Consider the following 22500-nt stretch of genomic DNA (forward strand, 5'->3'; position numbering starts at 1 on the left):
TTGGAGTTGTGACTGTGTTAAACACTTATTTGTAGCCAAGTTGTTAAGGTGTTCTGATGTTTAATTATCAATAACACCTAATGACTTCTTTTTCTCACTAACCAAGCACTTTCTTCATAATCTATCTTATTACAAATATAGTCAAATGACTGTTCTCAGCGACTTTTAAATCCCTACAAAATACAGAAATAAAATCTCCACCTGAGCACTAGATTTCAAGAGGTTATTGTGGCCAGGAGGTTGATGAGAGGCAAGTTCAAATGTCAGTGACATCTCATGGTCTCTATTTTTAACCTACAAAGCACTTTTTTGTGTTCTCTTGTGCTGCAAACATAGTGAAATGACAGATTTCGGTTACTACGCTATCCCCCTAAAATACTGAAAAAATTCAATCTGTGAATCAGCACACTATTAAATTTTATCCTGTACATTTATTTTGGAAACTAGGCAAAGGTGCACCAAATTCACGGTTCTTTGGACAAACTTACAAAGCATGCACTTAATTCTGCATATAAATCAGATAAAAAATCTTGTTCCAAATTCTTTTTTTTAACAGAAGTGTTTACCTGTTTAAACCAAAATAAATATGTTGCAGGGTGCCATCAGATAAATGCAATTCAAATTGACTCTTTTGTGGCCTAAAGTCTGAGAGAATTATTTCCAAAAACCTCTTGGAAAGGGGTAACTTGGTGTAATGGCAAGCACTTTTGATCACTTAATTCAGAGATCCGAGTTCTAATCTCGCTGGGACCTGATGATTTCTTTATCTGACCTACAAAGCACTTTAGTAACAATCTCTATTATTTCAAACATTGTCAAGTAAGAGTTTTCACTCATTATGAAATTATCTTAAAATGCAGAAAATGTCATTTCCAGCTCACACGATTTTCATCACAAGTAGTCGTGGCCGAGTGGTTAAGGCGATGGACTAGAAATCCATTGGGGTTTCCCCGCGCAGGTTCAAATCCTGCCGACTACGGTTTAATTTGTCATATTCACTGAAAGATGCACATGGTTGGTTAATTGTTATTACACCTTGTATCAATCTTAAATTTAATCCTGGAAAGAGAAAAATGGACGGAAGTGTTCCAGCAGCGTATGAGGTTTATTTAAATTATTTAGCAAGTGGTAGTTGAATGTCAATGGCAGAGTGATCCATTCAAGGTTTCATGCACTGGCAACAATTTTTTAGCTTATCGTCATTACAGAGAAAATCTGAGATCGGGTAATAATGCACAAGTATTTGGAAGAGAAGCTTGAATGTTTAATCATTGATATACTGTTTGTTAATCCAATATTTCTTTATATACTTACCTGCTAAACACTTTAAAGAAAATGACTCATGTTAAAATCATAGTCCAATGACAGCTCTCAGTGACTTTGCAGATCCTTCTAAATATGGAGCAATTAATGTTCAGCTAAGCACTTGGAGTTGTGACTGTGTTAAACACTTATTTGTAGCCAAGTTGTTAAGGTGTTCTGATGTTTAATTATCAATAACACCTAATGACTTCTTTTTCTCACTAACCAAGCACTTTCTTCATAATCTATCTTATTAGAAATATAGTCAAATGACTGTTCTCAGCGACTTTTAAATCCCTACAAAATACAGAAATAAAATCTCCACCTGAGCACTAGATTTCAAGAGGTTATTGTGGGCAGGAGGTTGATGAGAGGCAAGTTCAAATGTCAGTGACATCTCATGGTCTCTATTTTTAACCTACAAAGCACTTTTTTGTGTTCTCTTGTGCTGCAAACATAGTGAAATGACAGATTTCGGTTACTACGCTATCCCCCTAAAATACTGAAAAAATTCAATCTGTGAATCAGCACACTATTAAATTTATTCCTGTACATTTATTTTGGAAACTAGGCAAAGGTTCACCAAATTCACGGTTCTTTGGACAAACTTACAAAGCATGCACTTAATTCTGCATATAAATCAGATAAAAAATCTTGTTCCAAATTCTTTTTTTTTTAACAGAAGTGTTTACCTGTTTAAACCAAAATAAATATGTTGCAGGGTGCCATCAGATAAATGCAATTCAAATTGACTCTTTTGTGGCCTAAAGTCTGAGAGAAATATTTCCAAAAACCTCTTGGAAAGGGGTAACTTGGTGTAATGGCAAGCACTTTTGATCACTTAATTCAGAGATCCGAGTTCTAATCTCGCTGGGACCTGATGATTTCTTTATCTGACCTACAAAGCACTTTAGTAACAATCTCTATTATTTCAAACATTGTCAAGTAAGAGTTTCCACTCATTATGAAATTATCTTAAAATGCAGAAAATGTCATTTCCAGCTCACACGATTTTCATCACAAGTAGTCATGGGCGAGTGGTTAAGGCGATGGACTAGAAATCCATTGGGGTTTCCCTGCGCAGGTTCAAATCCTGCCGACTACGGTTTAATTTGTCATATTCACTGAAAGATGCGCATGGTTGGTTAATTGTTATTACACCTTGTATCAATCTTAAATTTAATCCTGGAAAGAGAAAAATGGACAGAAGTGTTCCAGCAGCGTATGAGGTTTATTTAAATTATTTAGCAAGTGGTAGTTGAATGTCAATGGCAGAGTGATCCATTCAAGGTTTCATGCACTGGCAACAATTTTTTAGCTTATCGTCATTACAGAGAAAATCTGAGATCGGGTAATAATGCACAAGTATTTGGAAGAGAAGCTTGAATCTTTAATCATTGATATACTGTTTGTTAATCCAATATTTCTTTATATACTTACCTGCTAAACACTTTAAAGAAAATGACTCATGTTAAAATCATAGTCCAATGACAGCTCTCAGTGATTTTGCAGATCCTTCTAAATATGGAGCAATTGATGTTCAGCTAAGCACTTGGAGTTGTGACTGTGTTAAACACTTATTTGTAGCCAAGTTGTTAAGGTGTTCTGATGTTTAATTATCAATAACACCTAATGACTTCTTTTTCTCACTAACCAAGCACTTTCTTCATAATCTATCTTATTACAAATATAGTGATATGACTGTTCTCAGCGACTTTTAAATCCCTACAAAATACAGAAATAAAATCTCCACCTGAGCACTAGATTTCAAGAGGTTATTGTGGGCAGGAGGTTGATGAGAGGCAAGTTCAAATGTCAGTGACATCTCATGGTCTCTATTTTTAACCTACAAAGCACTTTTTTGTGTTCTCTTGTGCTGCAAACATAGTGAAATGACAGATTTCGGTTACTACGCTATCCCCCTAAAATACTGAAAAAATTCAATCTGTGAATCAGCACACTATTAAATTTATTCCTGTACATTTATTTTGGAAACTAGGCAAAGGTTCACCAAATTCACGGTTCTTTGGACAAACTTACAAAGCATGCACTTAATTCTGCATATAAATCAGATAAAAAATCTTGTTCCAAATTCTTTTTTTTTAACAGAAGTGTTTACCTGTTTAAACCAAAATAAATATGTTGCAGTGTGCCATCAGATAAATGCAATTCAAATTGACTCTTTTGTGGCCTAAAGTCTGAGAGAAATATTTCCAAAAACCTCTTGGAAAGGGGTAACTTGGTGTAATGGCAAGCACTTTTGATCACTTAATTCAGAGATCCGAGTTCTAATCTCGCTGGGACCTGATGATTTCTTTATCTGACCTACAAAGCACTTTAGTAACAATCTCTATTATTTCAAACATTGTCAAGTAAGAGTTTCCACTCATTATGAAATTATCTTAAAATGCAGAAAATGTCATTTCCAGCTCACACGATTTTCATCACAAGTAGTCGTGGCCGAGTGGTTAAGCCGATGGACTAGAAATCCATTGGGGTTTCCCCGCGCAGGTTCAAATCCTGCCGACTACGGTTTAATTTGTCATATTCACTGAAAGATGCGCATGGTTGGTTAATTGTTATTACACCTTGTATCAATCTTAAATTTAATCCTGGAAAGAGAAAAATGGACAGAAGTGTTCCAGCAGTGTATGAGGTTTATTTAAATTATTTAGCAAGTGGTAGTTGAATGTCAATGGCAGAGTGATCCATTCAAGGTTTCATGCACTGGCAACAATTTTTTAGCTTATCGTCATTACAGAGAAAATCTGAGATCGGGTAATAATGCACAAGTATTTGGAAGAGAAGCTTGAATCTTTAATCATTGATATACTGTTTGTTAATCCAATATTTCTTTATATACTTACCTGCTAAACACTTTAAAGAAAATGACTCATGTTAAAATCATAGTCCAATGACAGCTCTCAGTGATTTTGCAGATCCTTCTAAATATGGAGCAATTGATGTTCAGCTAAGCACTTGGAGTTGTGACTGTGTTAAACACTTATTTGTAGCCAAGTTGTTAAGGTGTTCTGATGTTTAATTATCAATAACACCTAATGACTTCTTTTTCTCACTAACCAAGCACTTTCTTCATAATCTATCTTATTACAAATATAGTCAAATGACTGTTCTCAGCGACTTTTAAATCCCTACAAAATACAGAAATAAAATCTCCACCTGAGCACTAGATTTCAAGAGGTTATTGTGGCCAGGAGGTTGATGAGAGGCAAGTTCAAATGTCAGTGACATCTCATGGTCTCTATTTTTAACCTACAAAGCACTTTTTTGTGTTCTCTTGTGCTGCAAACATAGTGAAATGACAGATTTCGGTTACTACGCTATCCCCCTAAAATACTGAAAAAATTCAATCTGTGAATCAGCACACTATTAAATTTATTCCTGTACATTTATTTTGGAAACTAGGCAAAGGTGCACCAAATTCACGGTTCTTTGGACAAACTTACAAAGCATGCACTTAATTCTGCATATAAATCAGATAAAAAATCTTGTTCCAAATTCTTTTTTTTTAACAGAAGTGTTTACCTGTTTAAACCAAAATAAATATGTTGCAGGGTGCCATCAGATAAATGCAATTCAAATTGACTCTTTTGTGGCCTAAAGTCTGAGAGAATTATTTCCAAAAACCTCTTGGAAAGAGGTAACTTGGTGTAATGGCAAGCACTTTTGATCACTTAATTCAGAGATCCGAGTTCTAATCTTGCTGGGACCTGATGATTTCTTTATCTGACCTACAAAGCACTTTAGTAACAATCTCTATTATTTCAAACATTGTCAAGTAAGAGTTTCCACTCATTATGAAATTATCTTAAAATGCAGAAAATGTCATTTCCAGCTCACACGCTTTTCATCACAAGTAGTCGTGGCCGAGTGGTTAAGGCGATGGACTAGAAATCCATTGGGGTTTCCCCGCGCAGGTTCAAATCCTGCCGACTACGGTTTAATTTGTCATATTCACTGAAAGATGCGCATGGTTGGTTAATTGTTATTACACCTTGTATCAATCTTAAATTTAATCCTGGAAAGAGAAAAATGGACAGAAGTGTTCCAGCAGCGTATGAGGTTTATTTAAATTATTTAGCAAGTGGTAGTTGAATGTAAATGGCAGAGTGATCCATTCAAGGTTTCATGCACTGGCAACAATTTTTTAGCTTATCGTCATTACAGAGAAAATCTGAGATCGGGTAATAATGCACAAGTATTTGGAAGAGAAGCTTGAATGTTTAATCATTGATATACTGTTTGTTAATCCAATATTTCTTTATATACTTACCTGCTAAACACTTTAAAGAAAATGACTCATGTTAAAATCATAGTCCAATGACAGCTCTCAGTGATTTTGCAGATCCTTCTAAATATGGAGCAATTAATGTTCAGCTAAGCACTTGGAGTTGTGACTGTGTTAAACACTTATTTGTAGCCAAGTTGTTAAGGTGTTCTGATGTTTAATTATCAATAACACCTAATGACTTCTTTTTCTCACTAACCAAGCACTTTCTTCATAATCTATCTTATTACAAATATAGTCAAATGACTGTTCTCAGCGACTTTTATATCCCTACAAAATACAGAAATAAAATCTCCACCTGAGCACTAGATTTCAAGAGGTTATTGTGGCCAGGAGGTTGATGAGAGGCAAGTTCAAATGTCAGTGACATCTCATGGTCTCTATTTTTAACCTACAAAGCACTTTTTTGTGTTCTCTTGTGCTGCAAACATAGTGAAATGACAGATTTCGGTTACTACGCTATCCCCCTAAAATACTGAAAAAATTCAATCTGTGAATCAGCACACTATTAAATTTATTCCTGTACATTTATTTTGGAAACTAGGCAAAGGTGCACCAAATTCACGGTTCTTTGGACAAACTTACAAAGCATGCACTTAATTCTGCATATAAATCAGATAAAAAATCTTGTTCCAAATTCTTTTTTTTTAACAGAAGTGTTTACCTGTTTAAACCAAAATAAATATGTTGCAGGGTGCCATCAGATAAATGCAATTCAAATTGACTCTTTTGTGGCCTAAAGTCTGAGAGAATTATTTCCAAAAACCGCTTGGAAAGGGGTAACTTGGTGTAATGGCAAGCACTTTTGATCACTTAATTCAGAGATCCGAGTTCTAATCTCGCTGGGACCTGATGATTTCTTTATCTGACCTACAAAGCACTTTAGTAACAATCTCTATTATTTCAAACATTGTCAAGTAAGAGTTTCCACTCATTATGAAATTATCTTAAAATGCAGAAAATGTCATTTCCAGCTCACACGATTTTCATCACAAGTAGTCGTGGCCGAGTGGTTAAGGCGATGGACTAGAAATCCATTGGGGTTTCCCCGCGCAGGTTCAAATCCTGCCGACTACGGTTTAATTTGTCATATTCACTGAAAGATGCGCATGGTTGGTTAATTGTTATTACACCTTGTATCAATCTTAAATTTAATCCTGGAAAGAGAAAAATGGACAGAAGTGTTCCAGCAGCGTATGAGGTTTATTTAAATTATTTAGCAAGTGGTAGTTGAATGTAAATGGCAGAGTGATCCATTCAAGGTTTCATGCACTGGCAACAATTTTTTAGCTTATCGTCATTACAGAGAAAATCTGAGATCGGGTAATAATGCACAAGTATTTGGAAGAGAAGCTTGAATGTTTAATCATTGATATACTGTTTGTTAATCCAATATTTCTTTATATACTTACCTGCTAAACACTTTAAAGAAAATGACTCATGTTAAAATCATAGTCCAATGACAGCTCTCAGTGATTTTGCAGATCCTTCTAAATATGGAGCAATTAATGTTCAGCTAAGCACTTGGAGTTGTGACTGTGTTAAACACTTATTTGTAGCCAAGTTGTTAAGGTGTTCTGATGTTTAATTATCAATAACACCTAATGACTTCTTTTTCTCACTAACCAAGCACTTTCTTCATAATCTATCTTATTACAAATATAGTCAAATGACTGTTCTCAGCGACTTTTATATCCCTACAAAATACAGAAATAAAATCTCCACCTGAGCACTAGATTTCAAGAGGTTATTGTGGCCAGGAGGTTGATGAGAGGCAAGTTCAAATGTCAGTGACATCTCATGGTCTCTATTTTTAACCTACAAAGCACTTTTTTGTGTTCTCTTGTGCTGCAAACATAGTGAAATGACAGATTTCGGTTACTACGCTATCCCCCTAAAATACTGAAAAAATTCAATCTGTGAATCAGCACACTATTAAATTTTATCCTGTACATTTATTTTGGAAACTAGGCAAAGGTGCACCAAATTCACGGTTCTTTGGACAAACTTACAAAGCATGCACTTAATTCTGCATATAAATCAGATAAAAAATCTTGTTCCAAATTCTTTTTTTTTAACAGAAGTGTTTACCTGTTTAAACCAAAATAAATATGTTGCAGGGTGCCATCAGATAAATGCAATTCAAATTGACTCTTTTGTGGCCTAAAGTCTGAGAGAATTATTTCCAAAAACCTCTTGGAAAGGGGTAACTTGGTGTAATGGCAAGCACTTTTGATCACTTAATTCAGAGATCCGAGTTCTAATCTCGCTGGGACCTGATGATTTCTTTATCTGACCTACAAAGCACTTTAGTAACAATCTCTATTATTTTAAACATTGTCAAGTAAGAGTTTCCACTCATTATGAAATTATCTTAAAATGCAGAAAATGTCATTTCCAGCTCACACGATTTTCATCACAAGTAGTCGTGGCCGAGTGGTTAAGGCGATGGACTAGAAATCCATTGGGGTTTCCCCGCGCAGGTTCAAATCCTGCCGACTACGGTTTAATTTGTCATATTCACTGAAAGATGCACATGGTTGGTTAATTGTTATTACACCTTGTATCAATCTTAAATTTAATCCTGGAAAGAGAAAAATGGACAGAAGTGTTCCAGCAGCGTATGAGGTTTATTTAAATTATTTAGCAAGTGGTAGTTGAATGTAAATGGCAGAGTGATCCATTCAAGGTTTCATGCACTGGCAACAATTTTTTAGCTTATCGTCATTACAGAGAAAATCTGAGATCGGGTTATAATGCACAAGTATTTGGAAGAGAAGCTTGAATGTTTAATCATTGATATACTGTTTGTTAATCCAATATTTCTTTATATACTTACCTGCTAAACACTTTAAAGAAAATGACTCATGTTAAAATCATAGTCCAATGACAGCTCTCAGTGATTTTGCAGATCCTTCTAAATATGGAGCAATTAATGTTCAGCTAAGCACTTGGAGTTGTGACTGTGTTAAACACTTATTTGTAGCCAAGTTGTTAAGGTGTTCTGATGTTTAATTATCAATAACACCTAATGACTTCTTTTTCTCACTAACCAAGTTCTTTCTTTATAATCTATCTTATTACAAATATAGTCAAATGACTGTTCTCAGCGACTTTTAAATCCCTACAAAATACAGAAATAAAATCTCCACCTGAGCACTAGATTTCAAGAGGTTATTGTGGCCAGGAGGTTGATGAGAGGCAAGTTCAAATGTCAGTGACATCTCATGGTCTCTATTTTTAACCTACAAAGCACTTTTTTGTGTTCTCTTGTGCTGCAAACATAGTGAAATGACAGATTTCGGTTACTACGCTATCCCCCTAAAATACTGAAAAAATTCAATCTGTGAATCAGCACACTATTAAATTTTATCCTGTACATTTATTTTGGAAACTAGGCAAAGGTGAACCAAATTCACGGTTCTTTGGACAAACTTACAAAGCATGCACTTAATTCTGCATATAAATCAGATAAAAAATCTTGTTCCAAATTCTTTTTTTTTAACAGAAGTGTTTACCTGTTTAAACCAAAATAAATATGTTGCAGGGTGCCATCAGATAAATGCAATTCAAATTGACTCTTTTGTGGCCTAAAGTCTGAGAGAATTATTTCCAAAAACCTCTTGGAAAGGGGTAACTTGGTGTAATGGCAAGCACTTTTGATCACTTAATTCAGAGATCCGAGTTCTAATCTCGCTGGGACCTGATGATTTCTTTATCTGACCTACAAAGCACTTTAGTAACAATCTCTATTATTTCAAACATTGTCAAGTAAGAGTTTCCACTCATTATGAAATTATCTTAAAATGCAGAAAATGTCATTTCCAGCTCACACGATTTTCATCACAAGTAGTCGTGGCCGAGTGGTTAAGGCGATGGACTAGAAATCCATTGGGGTTTCCCCGCGCAGGTTCAAATCCTGCTGACTACGGTTTAATTTGTCATATTCACTGAAAGATGCGCATGGTTGGTTAATTGTTATTACACCTTGTATCAATCTTAAATTTAATCCTGGAAAGAGAAAAATGGACAGAAGTGTTCCAGCAGCGTATGAGGTTTATTTAAATTATTTAGCAAGTGGTAGTTGAATGTCAATGGCAGAGTGATCCATTCAAGGTTTCATGCACTGGCAACAATTTTTTAGCTTATCGTCATTACAGAGAAAATCTGAGATCGGGTAATAATGCACAAGTATTTGGAAGAGAAGCTTGAATGTTTAATCATTGATATACTGTTTGTTAATCCAATATTTCTTTATATACTTACCTGCTAAACACTTTAAAGAAAATGACTCATGTTAAAATCATAGTCCAATGACAGCTCTCAGTGATTTTGCAGATCCTTCTAAATATGGAGCAATTAATGTTCAGCTAAGCACTTGGAGTTGTGACTGTGTTAAACACTTATTTGTAGCCAAGTTGTTAAGGTGTTCTGATGTTTAATTATCAATAACACCTAATGACTTCTTTTTCTCACTAACCAAGCACTTTCTTCATAATCTATCTTATTACAAATATAGTCAAATGACTGTTCTCAGCGACTTTTAAATCCCTACAAAATACAGAAATAAAATCTCCACCTGAGCACTAGATTTCAAGAGGTTATTGTGGCCAGGAGGTTGATGAGAGGCAAGTTCAAATGTCAGTGACATCTCATGGTCTCTATTTTTAACCTACAAAGCACTTTTTTGTGTTCTCTTGTGCTGCAAACATAGTGAAATGACAGATTTCGGTTACTACGCTATCCCCCTAAAATACTGAAAAAATTCAATCTGTGAATCAGCACACTATTAAATTTATTCCTGTACATTTATTTTGGAAACTAGGCAAAGGTGCACCAAATTCACGGTTCTTTGGACAAACTTACAAAGCATGCACTTAATTCTGCATATAAATCAGATAAAAAATCTTGTTCCAAATTCTTTTTTTTTAACAGAAGTGTTTACCTGTTTAAACCAAAATAAATATGTTGCAGGGTGCCATCAGATAAATGCAATTCAAATTGACTCTTTTGTGGCCTAAAGTCTGAGAGAATTATTTCCAAAAACCTCTTGGAAAGGGGTAACTTGATGTAATGGCAAGCACTTTTGATCACTTAATTCAGAGATCCGAGTTCTAATCTCGCTGGGACCTGATGATTTCTTTATCTGACCTACAAAGCACTTTAGTAACAATCTCTATTATTTCAAACATTGTCAAGTAAGAGTTTCCACTCATTATGAAATTATCTTAAAATGCAGAAAATGTCATTTCCAGCTCACACGATTTTCATCACAAGTAGTCGTGGCCGAGTGGTTAAGGCGATGGACTAGAAATCCATTGGGGTTTCCCCGCGCAGGTTCAAATCCTGCCGACTACGGTTTAATTTGTCATATTCACTGAAAGATGCGCATGGTTGGTTAATTGTTATTACACCTTGTATCAATCTTAAATTTAATCCTGGAAAGAGAAAAATGGACAGAAGTGTTCCAGCAGCGTATGAGGTTTATTTAAATTATTTAGCAAGTGGTAGTTGAATGTCAATGGCAGAGTGATCCATTCAAGGTTTCATGCGCTGGCAACAATTTTTTAGCTTATCGTCATTACAGAGAAAATCTGAGATCGGGTAATAATGCACAAGTATTTGGAAGAGAAGCTTGAATGTTTAATCATTGATATACTGTTTGTTAATCCAATATTTCTTTATATACTTACCTGCTAAACACTTTAAAGAAAATGACTCATGTTAAAATCATAGTCCAATGACAGCTCTCAGTGATTTTGCAGATCCTTCTAAATATGGAGCAATTAATGTTCAGCTAAGCACTTGGAGTTGTGACTGTGTTAAACACTTATTTGTAGCCAAGTTGTTAAGGTGTTCTGATGTTTAATTATCAATAACACCTAATGACTTCTTTTTCTCACTAACCAAGCACTTTCTTCATAATCTATCTTATTACAAATATAGTCAAATGACTGTTCTCAGCGACTTTTAAATCCCTACAAAATACAGAAATAAAATCTCCACCTGAGCACTAGATTTCAAGAGGTTATTGTGGCCAGGAGGTTGATGAGAGGCAAGTTCAAATGTCAGTGACATCTCATGGTCTCTATTTTTAACCTACAAAGCACTTTTTTGTGTTCTCTTGTGCTGCAAACATAGTGAAATGACAGATTTCGGTTACTACGCTATCCCCCTAAAATACTGAAAAAATTCAATCTGTGAATCAGCACACTATTAAATTTATTCCTGTACATTTATTTTGGAAACTAGGCAAAGGTGCACCAAATTCACGGTTCTTTGGACAAACTTACAAAGCATGCACTTAATTCTGCATATAAATCAGATAAAAAATCTTGTTCCAAATTCTTTTTTTTTAACAGAAGTGTTTACCTGTTTAAACCAAAATAAATATGTTGCAGGGTGCCATCAGATAAATGCAATTCAAATTGACTCTTTTGTGGCCTAAAGTCTGAGAGAATTATTTCCAAAAACCTCTTGGAAAGGGGTAACTTGGTGTAATGGCAAGCACTTTTGATCACTTAATTCAGAGATCCGAGTTCTAATCTCGCTGGGACCTGATGATTTCTTTATCTGACCTACAAAGCACTTTAGTAACAATCTCTATTATTTCAAACATTGTCAAGTAAGAGTTTCCACTCATTATGAAATTATCTTAAAATGCAGAAAATGTCATTTCCAGCTCACACGATTTTCATCACAAGTAGTCGTGGCCGAGTGGTTAAGGCGATGGACTAGAAATCCATTGGGGTTTCCCCGCGCAGATTCAAATCCTGCCGACTACGGTTTAATTTGTCATATTCACTGAAAGATGCGCATGGTTGGTTAATTGTTATTACACCTTGTATCAATCTTAAATTTAATCCTGGAAAGAGAAAAATGGACAGAAGTGTTCCAGCAGCGTATGATGTTTATTTAAATTATTTAGCAAGTGGTAGTTGAATGTCAATGGCAGAGTGATCCATTCAAGGTTTCATGCACTGGCAACAATTTTTTAGCTTATCGTCATTACAGAGAAAATCTGAGATCGGGTAATAATGCACAAGTATTTGGAAGAGAAGCTTGAATGTTTAATCATTGATATACTGTTTGTTAATCCAATATTTCTTTATATACTTACCTGCTAAACACTTTAAAGAAAATGACTCATGTTAAAATCATAGTCCAATGACAGCTCTCAGTGATTTTGCAGATCCTTCTAAATATGGAGCAATTAATGTTCAGCTAAGCACTTGGAGTTGTGACTGTGTTAAACACTTATTTGTAGCCAAGTTGTTAAGGTGTTCTGATGTTTAATTATCAATAACACCTAATGACTTCTTTTTCTCACTAACCAAGCACTTTCTTCATAATCTATCTTATTACAAATATAGTCAAATGACTGTTCTCAGCGACTTTTAAATCCCTACAAAATACAGAAATAAAATCTCCACCTGAGCACTAGATTTCAAGAGGTTATTGTGGCCAGGAGGTTGATGAGAGGCAAGTTCAAATGTCAGTGACATCTCATGGTCTCTATTTTTAACCTACAAAGCACTTTTTTGTGTTCTCTTGTGCTGCAAACATAGTGAAATGACAGATTTCGGTTACTACGCTATCCCCCTAAAATACTGAAAAAATTCAATCTGTGAATCAGCACACTATTAAATTTATTCCTGTACATTTATTTTGGAAACTAGGCAAAGGTGCACCAAATTCACGGTTCTTTGGACAAACTTACAAAGCATGCACTTAATTCTGCATATAAATCAGATAAAAAATCTTGTTCCAAATTCTTTTTTTTTAACAGAAGTGTTTACCTGTTTAAACCAAAATAAATATGTTGCAGGGTGCCATCAGATAAATGCAATTCAAATTGACTCTTTTGTGGCCTAAAGTCTGAGAGAATTATTTCCAAAAACCTCTTGGAAAGGGGTAACTTGGTGTAATGGCAAGCACTTTTGATCACTTAATTCAGAGATCCGAGTTCTAATCTCGCTGGGACCTGATGATTTCTTTATCTGACCTACAAAGCACTTTAGTAACAATCTCTATTATTTCAAACATTGTCAAGTAAGAGTTTCCACTCATTATGAAATTATCTTAAAATGCAGAAAATGTCATTTCCAGCTCACACGATTTTCATCACAAGTAGTCGTGGCCGAGTGGTTAAGGCGATGGACTAGAAATCCATTGGGGTTTCCCCGCGCAGGTTCAAATCCTGCCGACTACGGTTTAATTTGTCATATTCACTGAAAGATGCGCATGGTTGGTTAATTGTTATTACACCTTGTATCAATCTTAAATTTAATCCTGGAAAGAGAAAAATGGACAGAAGTGTTCCAGCAGCGTATGAGGTTTATTTAAATTATTTAGCAAGTGGTAGTTGAATGTAAATGGCAGAGTGATCCATTCAAGGTTTCATGCACTGGCAACAATTTTTTAGCTTATCTTCATTACAGAGAAAATCTGAGATCGGGTAATAATGCACAAGTATTTGGAAGAGAAGCTTGAATCTTTAATCATTGATATACTGTTTGTTAATCCAATATTTCTTTATATACTTACCTGCTAAACACTTTAAAGAAAATGACTCATGTTAAAATCATAGTCCAATGACAGCTCTCAGTGATTTTGCAGATCCTTCTAAATATGGAGCAATTAATGTTCAGCTAAGCACTTGGAGTTGTGACTGTGTTAAACACTTATTTGTAGCCAAGTTGTTAAGGTGTTCTGATGTTTAATTATCAATAACACCTAATGACTTCTTTTTCTCACTAACCAAGCACTTTCTTCATAATCTATCTTATTACAAATATAGTCAAATGACTGTTCTCAGCGACTTTTAAATCCCTACAAAATACAGAAATAAAATCTCCACCTGAGCACTATATTTCAAGAGGTTATTGTGGCCAGGAGGTTGATGAGAGGCAAGTTCAAATGTCAGTGACATCTCATGGTCTCTATTTTTAACCTACAAAGCACTTTTTTGTGTTCTCTTGTGCTGCAAACATAGTGAAATGACAGATTTCGGTTACTACGCTATCCCCCTAAAATACTGAAAAAATTCAATCTGTGAATCAGCACACTATTAAATTTATTCCTGTACATTTATTTTGGAAACTAGGCAAAGGTGCACCAAATTCACGGTTCTTTGGACAAACTTACAAAGCATGCACTTAATTCTGCATATAAATCAGATAAAAAATCTTGTTCCAAATTCTTTTTTTTTAACAGAAGTGTTTACCTGTTTAAACCAAAATAAATATGTTGCAGGGTGCCATCAGATAAATGCAATTCAAATTGACTCTTTTGTGGCCTAAAGTCTGAGAGAATTATTTCCAAAAACCTCTTGGAAAGGGGTAACTTGGTGTAATGGCAAGCACTTTTGATCACTTAATTCAGAGATCCGAGTTCTAATCTCGCTGGGACCTGATGATTTCTTTATCTGACCTACAAAGCACTTTAGTAACAATCTCTATTATTTCAAACATTGTCAAGTAAGAGTTTCCACTCATTATGAAATTATCTTAAAATGCAGAAAATGTCATTTCCAGCTCACACGATTTTCATCACAAGTAGTCGTGGCCGAGTGGTTAAGGCGATGGACTAGAAATCCATTGGGGTTTCCCCGCGCAGGTTCAAATCCTGCCGACTACGGTTTAATTTGTCATATTCACTGAAAGATGCGCATGGTTGGTTAATTGTTATTACACCTTGTATCAATCTTAAATTTAATCCTGGAAAGAGAAAAATGGACAGAAGTGTTCCAGCAGCGTATGAGGTTTATTTAAATTATTTAGCAAGTGGTAGTTGAATGTCAATGGCAGAGTGATCCATTCAAGGTTTCATGCGCTGGCAACAATTTTTTAGCTTATCGTCATTACAGAGAAAATCTGAGATCGGGTAATAATGCACAAGTATTTGGAAGAGAAGCTTGAATGTTTAATCATTGATATACTGTTTGTTAATCCAATATTTCTTTATATACTTACCTGCTAAACACTTTAAAGAAAATGACTCATGTTAAAATCATAGTCCAATGACAGCTCTCAGTGATTTTGCAGATCCTTCTAAATATGGAGCAATTAATGTTCAGCTAAGCACTTGGAGTTGTGACTGTGTTAAACACTTATTTGTAGCCAAGTTGTTAAGGTGTTCTGATGTTTAATTATCAATAACACCTAATGACTTCTTTTTCTCACTAACCAAGCACTTTCTTCATAATCTATCTTATTAGAAATATAGTCAAATGACTGTTCTCAGCGACTTTTAAATCCCTACAAAATACAGAAATAAAATCTCCACCTGAGCACTAGATTTCAAGAGGTTATTGTGGCCAGGAGGTTGATGAGAGGCAAGTTCAAATGTCAGTGACATCTCATGGTCTCTATTTTTAACCTACAAAGCACTTTTTTGTGTTCTCTTGTGCTGCAAACATAGTGAAATGACAGATTTCGGTTACTACGCTATCCCCCTAAAATACTGAAAAAATTCAATCTGTGAATCAGCACACTATTAAATTTATTCCTGTACATTTATTTTGGAAACTAGGCAAAGGTGCACCAAATTCACGGTTCTTTGGACAAACTTACAAAGCATGCACTTAATTCTGCATATAAATCAGATAAAAAATCTTGTTCCAAATTCTTTTTTTTTAACAGAAGTGTTTACCTGTTTAAACCAAAATAAATATGTTGCAGGGTGCCATCAGATAAATGCAATTCAAATTGACTCTTTTGTGGCTTAAAGTCTGAGAGAGAATTATTTCCAAAAACCTCTTGGAAAGGGGTAACTTGGTGTAATGGCAAGCACTTTTGATCACTTAATTCAGAGATCCGAGTTCTAATCTCGCTGGGACCTGATGATTTCTTTATCTGACCTACAAAGCACTTTAGTAACAATCTCTATTATTTCAAACATTGTCAAGTAAGAGTTTCCACTCATTATGAAATTATCTTAAAATGCAGAAAATGTCATTTCCAGCTCACACGATTTTCATCACAAGTAGTCGTGGCCGAGTGGTTAAGGTGATGGACTAGAAATCCATTGGGGTTTCCCCGCGCAGGTTCAAATCCTGCCGACTACGGTTTAATTTGTCATATTCACTGAAAGATGCGCATGGTTGGTTAATTGTTATTACACCTTGTATCAATCTTAAATTTAATCCTGGAAAGAGAAAAATGGACAGAAGTGTTCCAGCAGCGTATGAGGTTTATTTAAATTATTTAGCAAGTGGTAGTTGAATGTAAATGGCAGAGTGATCCATTCAAGGTTTCATGCGCTGGCAACAATTTTTTAGCTTATCGTCATTACAGAGAAAATCTGAGATCGGGTAATAATGCACAAGTATTTGGAAGAGAAGCTTGAATCTTTAATCATTGATATACTGTTTGTTAATCCAATATTTCTTTATATACTTACCTGCTAAACACTTTAAAGAAAATGACTCATGTTAAAATCATAGTCCAATGACAGCTCTCAGTGATTTTGCAGATCCTTCTAAATATGGAGCAATTAATGTTCAGCTAAGCACTTGGAGTTGTGACTGTGTTAAACACTTATTTGTAGCCAAGTTGTTAAGGTGTTCTGATGTTTAATTATCAATAACACCTAATGACTTCTTTTTCTCACTAACCAAGCACTTTCTTCATAATCTATCTTATTACAAATATAGTCAAATGACTGTTCTCAGCGACTTTTAAATCCCTACAAAATACAGAAATAAAATCTCCACCTGAGCACTAGATTTCAAGAGGTTATTGTGGCCAGGAGGTTGATGAGAGGCAAGTTCAAATGTCAGTGACATCTCATGGTCTCTATTTTTAACCTACAAAGCACTTTTTTGTGTTCTCTTGTGCTGCAAACATAGTGAAATGACAGATTTCGGTTACTACGCTATCCCCCTAAAATACTGAAAAAATTCAATCTGTGAATCAGCACACTATTAAATTTATTCCTGTACATTTATTTTGGAAACTAGGCAAAGGTGCACCAAATTCACGGTTCTTTGGACAAACTTACAAAGCATGCACTTAATTCTGCATATAAATCAGATAAAAAATCTTGTTCCAAATTCTTTTTTTTTAACAGAAGTGTTTACCTGTTTAAACCAAAATAAATATGTTGCAGGGTGCCATCAGATAAATGCAATTCAAATTGACTCTTTTGTGGCTTAAAGTCTGAGAGAGAATTATTTCCAAAAACCTCTTGGAAAGGGGTAACTTGGTGTAATGGCAAGCACTTTTGATCACTTAATTCAGAGATCCGAGTTCTAATCTCGCTGGGACCTGATGATTTCTTTATCTGACCTACAAAGCACTTTAGTAACAATCTCTATTATTTCAAACATTGTCAAGTAAGAGTTTCCACTCATTATGAAATTATCTTAAAATGCAGAAAATGTCATTTCCAGCTCACACGATTTTCATCACAAGTAGTCGTGGCCGAGTGGTTAAGGTGATGGACTAGAAATCCATTGGGGTTTCCCCGCGCAGGTTCAAATCCTGCCGACTACGGTTTAATTTGTCATATTCACTGAAAGATGCGCATGGTTGGTTAATTGTTATTACACCTTGTATCAATCTTAAATTTAATCCTGGAAAGAGAAAAATGGACAGAAGTGTTCCAGCAGCGTATGAGGTTTATTTAAATTATTTAGCAAGTGGTAGTTGAATGTAAATGGCAGAGTGATCCATTCAAGGTTTCATGCGCTGGCAACAATTTTTTAGCTTATCGTCATTACAGAGAAAATCTGAGATCGGGTAATAATGCACAAGTATTTGGAAGAGAAGCTTGAATCTTTAATCATTGATATACTGTTTGTTAATCCAATATTTCTTTATATACTTACCTGCTAAACACTTTAAAGAAAATGACTCATGTTAAAATCATAGTCCAATGACAGCTCTCAGTGATTTTGCAGATCCTTCTAAATATGGAGCAATTAATGTTCAGCTAAGCACTTGGAGTTGTGACTGTGTTAAACACTTATTTGTAGCCAAGTTGTTAAGGTGTTCTGATGTTTAATTATCAATAACACCTAATGACTTCTTTTTCTCACTAACCAAGCACTTTCTTCATAATCTATCTTATTACAAATATAGTCAAATGACTGTTCTCAGCGACTTTTAAATCCCTACAAAATACAGAAATAAAATCTCCACCTGAGCACTAGATTTCAAGAGGTTATTGTGGCCAGGAGGTTGATGAGAGGCAAGTTCAAATGTCAGTGACATCTCATGGTCTCTATTTTTAACCTACAAAGCACTTTTTTGTGTTCTCTTGTGCTGCAAACATAGTGAAATGACAGATTTCGGTTACTACGCTATCCCCCTAAAATACTGAAAAAATTCAATCTGTGAATCAGCACACTATTAAATTTATTCCTGTACATTTATTTTGGAAACTAGGCAAAGGTTCACCAAATTCACGGTTCTTTGGACAAACTTACAAAGCATGCACTTAATTCTGCATATAAATCAGATAAAAAATCTTGTTCCAAATTCTTTTTTTTTAACAGAAGTGTTTACCTGTTTAAACCAAAATAAATATGTTGCAGGGTGCCATCAGATAAATGCAATTCAAATTGACTCTTTTGTGGCTTAAAGTCTGAGAGAGAATTATTTCCAAAAACCTCTTGGAAAGGGGTAACTTGGTGTAATGGCAAGCACTTTTGATCACTTAATTCAGAGATCCGAGTTCTAATCTCGCTGGGACCTGATGATTTCTTTATCTGACCTACAAAGCACTTTAGTAACAATCTCTATTATTTCAAACATTGTCAAGTAAGAGTTTCCACTCATTATGAAATTATCTTAAAATGCAGAAAATGTCATTTCCAGCTCACACAATTTTCATCACAAGTAGTCGTGGCCGAGTGGTTAAGGCGATGGACTAGAAATCCATTGGGGTTTCCCCGCGCAGGTTCAAATCCTGCCGACTACGGTTTAATTTGTCATATTCACTGAAAGATGCGCATGGTTGGTTAATTGTTATTACACCTTGTATCAATCTTAAATTTAATCCTGGAAAGAGAAAAATGGACAGAAGTGTTCCAGCAGCGTATGAGGTTTATTTAAATTATTTAGCAAGTGGTAGTTGAATGTCAATGGCAGAGTGATCCATTCAAGGTTTCATGCGCTGGCAACAATTTTTTAGCTTATCGTCATTACAGAGAAAATCTGAGATCGGGTAATAATGCACAAGTATTTGGAAGAGAAGCTTGAATGTTTAATCATTGATATACTGTTTGTTAATCCAATATTTCTTTATATACTTACCTGCTAAACACTTTAAAGAAAATGACTCATGTTAAAATCATAGTCCAATGACAGCTCTCAGTGATTTTGCAGATCCTTCTAAATATGGAGCAATTAATGTTCAGCTAAGCACTTGGAGTTGTGACTGTGTTAAACACTTATTTGTAGCCAAGTTGTTAAGGTGTTCTGATGTTTAATTATCAATAACACCTAATGACTTCTTTTTCTCACTAACCAAGCACTTTCTTCATAATCTATCTTATTACAAATATAGTCAAATGACTGTTCTCAGCGACTTTTAAATCCCTACAAAATACAGAAATAAAATCTCCACCTGAGCACTAGATTTCAAGAGGTTATTGTGGCCAGGAGGTTGATGAGAGGCAAGTTCAAATGTCAGTGACATCTCATGGTCTCTATTTTTAACCTACAAAGCACTTTTTTGTGTTCTCTTGTGCTGCAAACATAGTGAAATGACAGATTTCGGTTACTACGCTATCCCCCTAAAATACTAAAAAAATTCAATCTGTGAATCAGCACACTATTAAATTTATTCCTGTACATTTATTTTGGAAACTAGGCAAAGGTTCACCAAATTCACGGTTCTTTGGACAAACTTACAAAGCATGCACTTAATTCTGCATATAAATCAGATAAAAAATCTTGTTCCAAATTCTTTTTTTTTAACAGAAGTGTTTACCTGTTTAAACCAAAATAAATATGTTGCAGGGTGCCATCAGATAAATGCAATTCAAATTGACTCTTTTGTGGCTTAAAGTCTGAGAGAGAATTATTTCCAAAAACCTCTTGGAAAGGGGTAACTTGGTGTAATGGCAAGCACTTTTGATCACTTAATTCAGAGATCCGAGTTCTAATCTCGCTGGGACCTGATGATTTGTTTATCTGACCTACAAAGCACTTTAGTAACAATCTCTATTATTTCAAACATTGTCAAGTAAGAGTTTCCACTCATTATGAAATTATCTTAAAATGCAGAAAATGTCATTTCCAGCTCACACGATTTTCATCACAAGTAGTCGTGGCCGAGTGGTTAAGGCGATGGACTAGAAATCCATTGGGGTTTCCCCGCGCAGGTTCAAATCCTGCCGACTACGGTTTAATTTGTCATATTCACTGAAAGATGCGCATGGTTGGTTAATTGTTATTACACCTTGTATCAATCTTAAATTTAATCCTGGAAAGAGAAAAATGGACAGAAGTGTTCCAGCAGCGTATGAGGTTTATTTAAATTATTTAGCAAGTGGTAGTTGAATGTCAATGGCAGAGTGATCCATTCAAGGTTTCATGCGCTGGCAACAATTTTTTAGCTTATCGTCATTACAGAGAAAATCTGAGATCGGGTAATAATGCACAAGTATTTGGAAGAGAAGCTTGAATGTTTAATCATTGATATACTGTTTGTTAATCCAATATTTCTTTATATACTTACCTGCTAAACACTTTAAAGAAAATGACTCATGTTAAAATCATAGTCCAATGACAGCTCTCAGTGATTTTGCAGATCCTTCTAAATATGGAGCAATTAATGTTCAGCTAAGCACTTGGAGTTGTGACTGTGTTAAACACTTATTTGTAGCCAAGTTGTTAAGGTGTTCTGATGTTTAATTATCAATAACACCTAATGACTTCTTTTTCTCACTAACCAAGCACTTTCTTCATAATCTATCTTATTACAAATATAGTCAAATGACTGTTCTCAGCGACTTTTAAATCCCTACAAAATACAGAAATAAAATCTCCACCTGAGCACTAGATTTCAAGAGGTTATTTTGGCCAGGAGGTTGATGAGAGGCAAGTTCAAATGTCAGTGACATCTCATGGTCTCTATTTTTAACCTACAAAGCACTTTTTTGTGTTCTCTTGTGCTGCAAACATAGTGAAATGACAGATTTCGGTTACTACGCTATCCCCCTAAAATACTGAAAAAATTCAATCTGTGAATCAGCACACTATTAAATTTATTCCTGTACATTTATTTTGGAAACTAGGCAAAGGTTCACCAAATTCACGGTTCTTTGGACAAACTTACAAAGCATGCACTTAATTCTGCATATAAATCAGATAAAAAATCTTGTTCCAAATTCTTTTTTTTTAACAGAAGTGTTTACCTGTTTAAACCAAAATAAATATGTTGCAGGGTGCCATCAGATAAATGCAATTCAAATTGACTCTTTTGTGGCTTAAAGTCTGAGAGAGAATTATTTCCAAAAACCTCTTGGAAAGGGGTAACTTGGTGTAATGGCAAGCACTTTTGATCACTTAATTCAGAGATCCGAGTTCTAATCTCGCTGGGACCTGATGATTTCTTTATCTGACCTACAAAGCACTTTAGTAACAATCTCTATTATTTCAAACATTGTCAAGTAAGAGTTTCCACTCATTATGAAATTATCTTAAAATGCAGAAAATGTCATTTCCAGCTCACACGATTTTCATCACAAGTAGTCGTGGCCGAGTGGTTAAGGCGATGGACTAGAAATCCATTGGGGTTTCCCCGCGCAGGTTCAAATCCTGCCGACTACGGTTTAATTTGTCATATTCACTGAAAGATGCGCATGGTTGGTTAATTGTTATTACACCTTGTATCAATCTTAAATTTAATCCTGGAAAGAGAAAAATGGACAGAAG

At 35.0% G+C, this 22500-nt stretch overlaps 16 non-coding genes across 16 annotated transcripts; all 16 read left to right on the forward strand.

The window, feature by feature from the left end:
• Window positions 1-897: 897 nt before the first annotated feature.
• TRNAS-AGA (transfer RNA serine (anticodon AGA)) lies at window positions 898-979 on the forward strand. Its single transcript has one exon. It is a non-coding gene; the product is annotated as a tRNA-Ser (tRNA).
• A 1346-nt stretch (window positions 980-2325) lies between these two features.
• TRNAS-AGA (transfer RNA serine (anticodon AGA)) lies at window positions 2326-2407 on the forward strand. The gene has a single exon. It is a non-coding gene; the product is annotated as a tRNA-Ser (tRNA).
• A 1345-nt stretch (window positions 2408-3752) lies between these two features.
• Window positions 3753-3834, forward strand: TRNAS-AGA (transfer RNA serine (anticodon AGA)). The gene has a single exon. It is a non-coding gene; the product is annotated as a tRNA-Ser (tRNA).
• A 1345-nt stretch (window positions 3835-5179) lies between these two features.
• Window positions 5180-5261, forward strand: TRNAS-AGA (transfer RNA serine (anticodon AGA)). Its single transcript has one exon. It is a non-coding gene; the product is annotated as a tRNA-Ser (tRNA).
• Window positions 5262-6606: 1345 nt separating this feature from the next.
• On the forward strand, window positions 6607-6688 carry TRNAS-AGA (transfer RNA serine (anticodon AGA)). The gene has a single exon. It is a non-coding gene; the product is annotated as a tRNA-Ser (tRNA).
• Window positions 6689-8033: 1345 nt separating this feature from the next.
• TRNAS-AGA (transfer RNA serine (anticodon AGA)) lies at window positions 8034-8115 on the forward strand. Its single transcript has one exon. It is a non-coding gene; the product is annotated as a tRNA-Ser (tRNA).
• A 1345-nt stretch (window positions 8116-9460) lies between these two features.
• TRNAS-AGA (transfer RNA serine (anticodon AGA)) lies at window positions 9461-9542 on the forward strand. Its single transcript has one exon. It is a non-coding gene; the product is annotated as a tRNA-Ser (tRNA).
• Window positions 9543-10887: 1345 nt separating this feature from the next.
• On the forward strand, window positions 10888-10969 carry TRNAS-AGA (transfer RNA serine (anticodon AGA)). The gene has a single exon. It is a non-coding gene; the product is annotated as a tRNA-Ser (tRNA).
• A 1345-nt stretch (window positions 10970-12314) lies between these two features.
• On the forward strand, window positions 12315-12396 carry TRNAS-AGA (transfer RNA serine (anticodon AGA)). The gene has a single exon. It is a non-coding gene; the product is annotated as a tRNA-Ser (tRNA).
• Window positions 12397-13741: 1345 nt separating this feature from the next.
• TRNAS-AGA (transfer RNA serine (anticodon AGA)) lies at window positions 13742-13823 on the forward strand. The gene has a single exon. It is a non-coding gene; the product is annotated as a tRNA-Ser (tRNA).
• A 1345-nt stretch (window positions 13824-15168) lies between these two features.
• Window positions 15169-15250, forward strand: TRNAS-AGA (transfer RNA serine (anticodon AGA)). Its single transcript has one exon. It is a non-coding gene; the product is annotated as a tRNA-Ser (tRNA).
• A 1347-nt stretch (window positions 15251-16597) lies between these two features.
• Window positions 16598-16679, forward strand: TRNAS-AGA (transfer RNA serine (anticodon AGA)). Its single transcript has one exon. It is a non-coding gene; the product is annotated as a tRNA-Ser (tRNA).
• A 1347-nt stretch (window positions 16680-18026) lies between these two features.
• TRNAS-AGA (transfer RNA serine (anticodon AGA)) lies at window positions 18027-18108 on the forward strand. Its single transcript has one exon. It is a non-coding gene; the product is annotated as a tRNA-Ser (tRNA).
• A 1347-nt stretch (window positions 18109-19455) lies between these two features.
• On the forward strand, window positions 19456-19537 carry TRNAS-AGA (transfer RNA serine (anticodon AGA)). The gene has a single exon. It is a non-coding gene; the product is annotated as a tRNA-Ser (tRNA).
• A 1347-nt stretch (window positions 19538-20884) lies between these two features.
• TRNAS-AGA (transfer RNA serine (anticodon AGA)) lies at window positions 20885-20966 on the forward strand. Its single transcript has one exon. It is a non-coding gene; the product is annotated as a tRNA-Ser (tRNA).
• Window positions 20967-22313: 1347 nt separating this feature from the next.
• On the forward strand, window positions 22314-22395 carry TRNAS-AGA (transfer RNA serine (anticodon AGA)). Its single transcript has one exon. It is a non-coding gene; the product is annotated as a tRNA-Ser (tRNA).
• The last annotated feature ends 105 nt before the right edge of the window (window positions 22396-22500 follow it).

Source organism: Mixophyes fleayi, chromosome 10, assembly GCF_038048845.1.
Source record: "Mixophyes fleayi isolate aMixFle1 chromosome 10, aMixFle1.hap1, whole genome shotgun sequence".
Lineage (NCBI taxonomy): Eukaryota > Metazoa > Chordata > Amphibia > Anura > Limnodynastidae > Mixophyes > Mixophyes fleayi.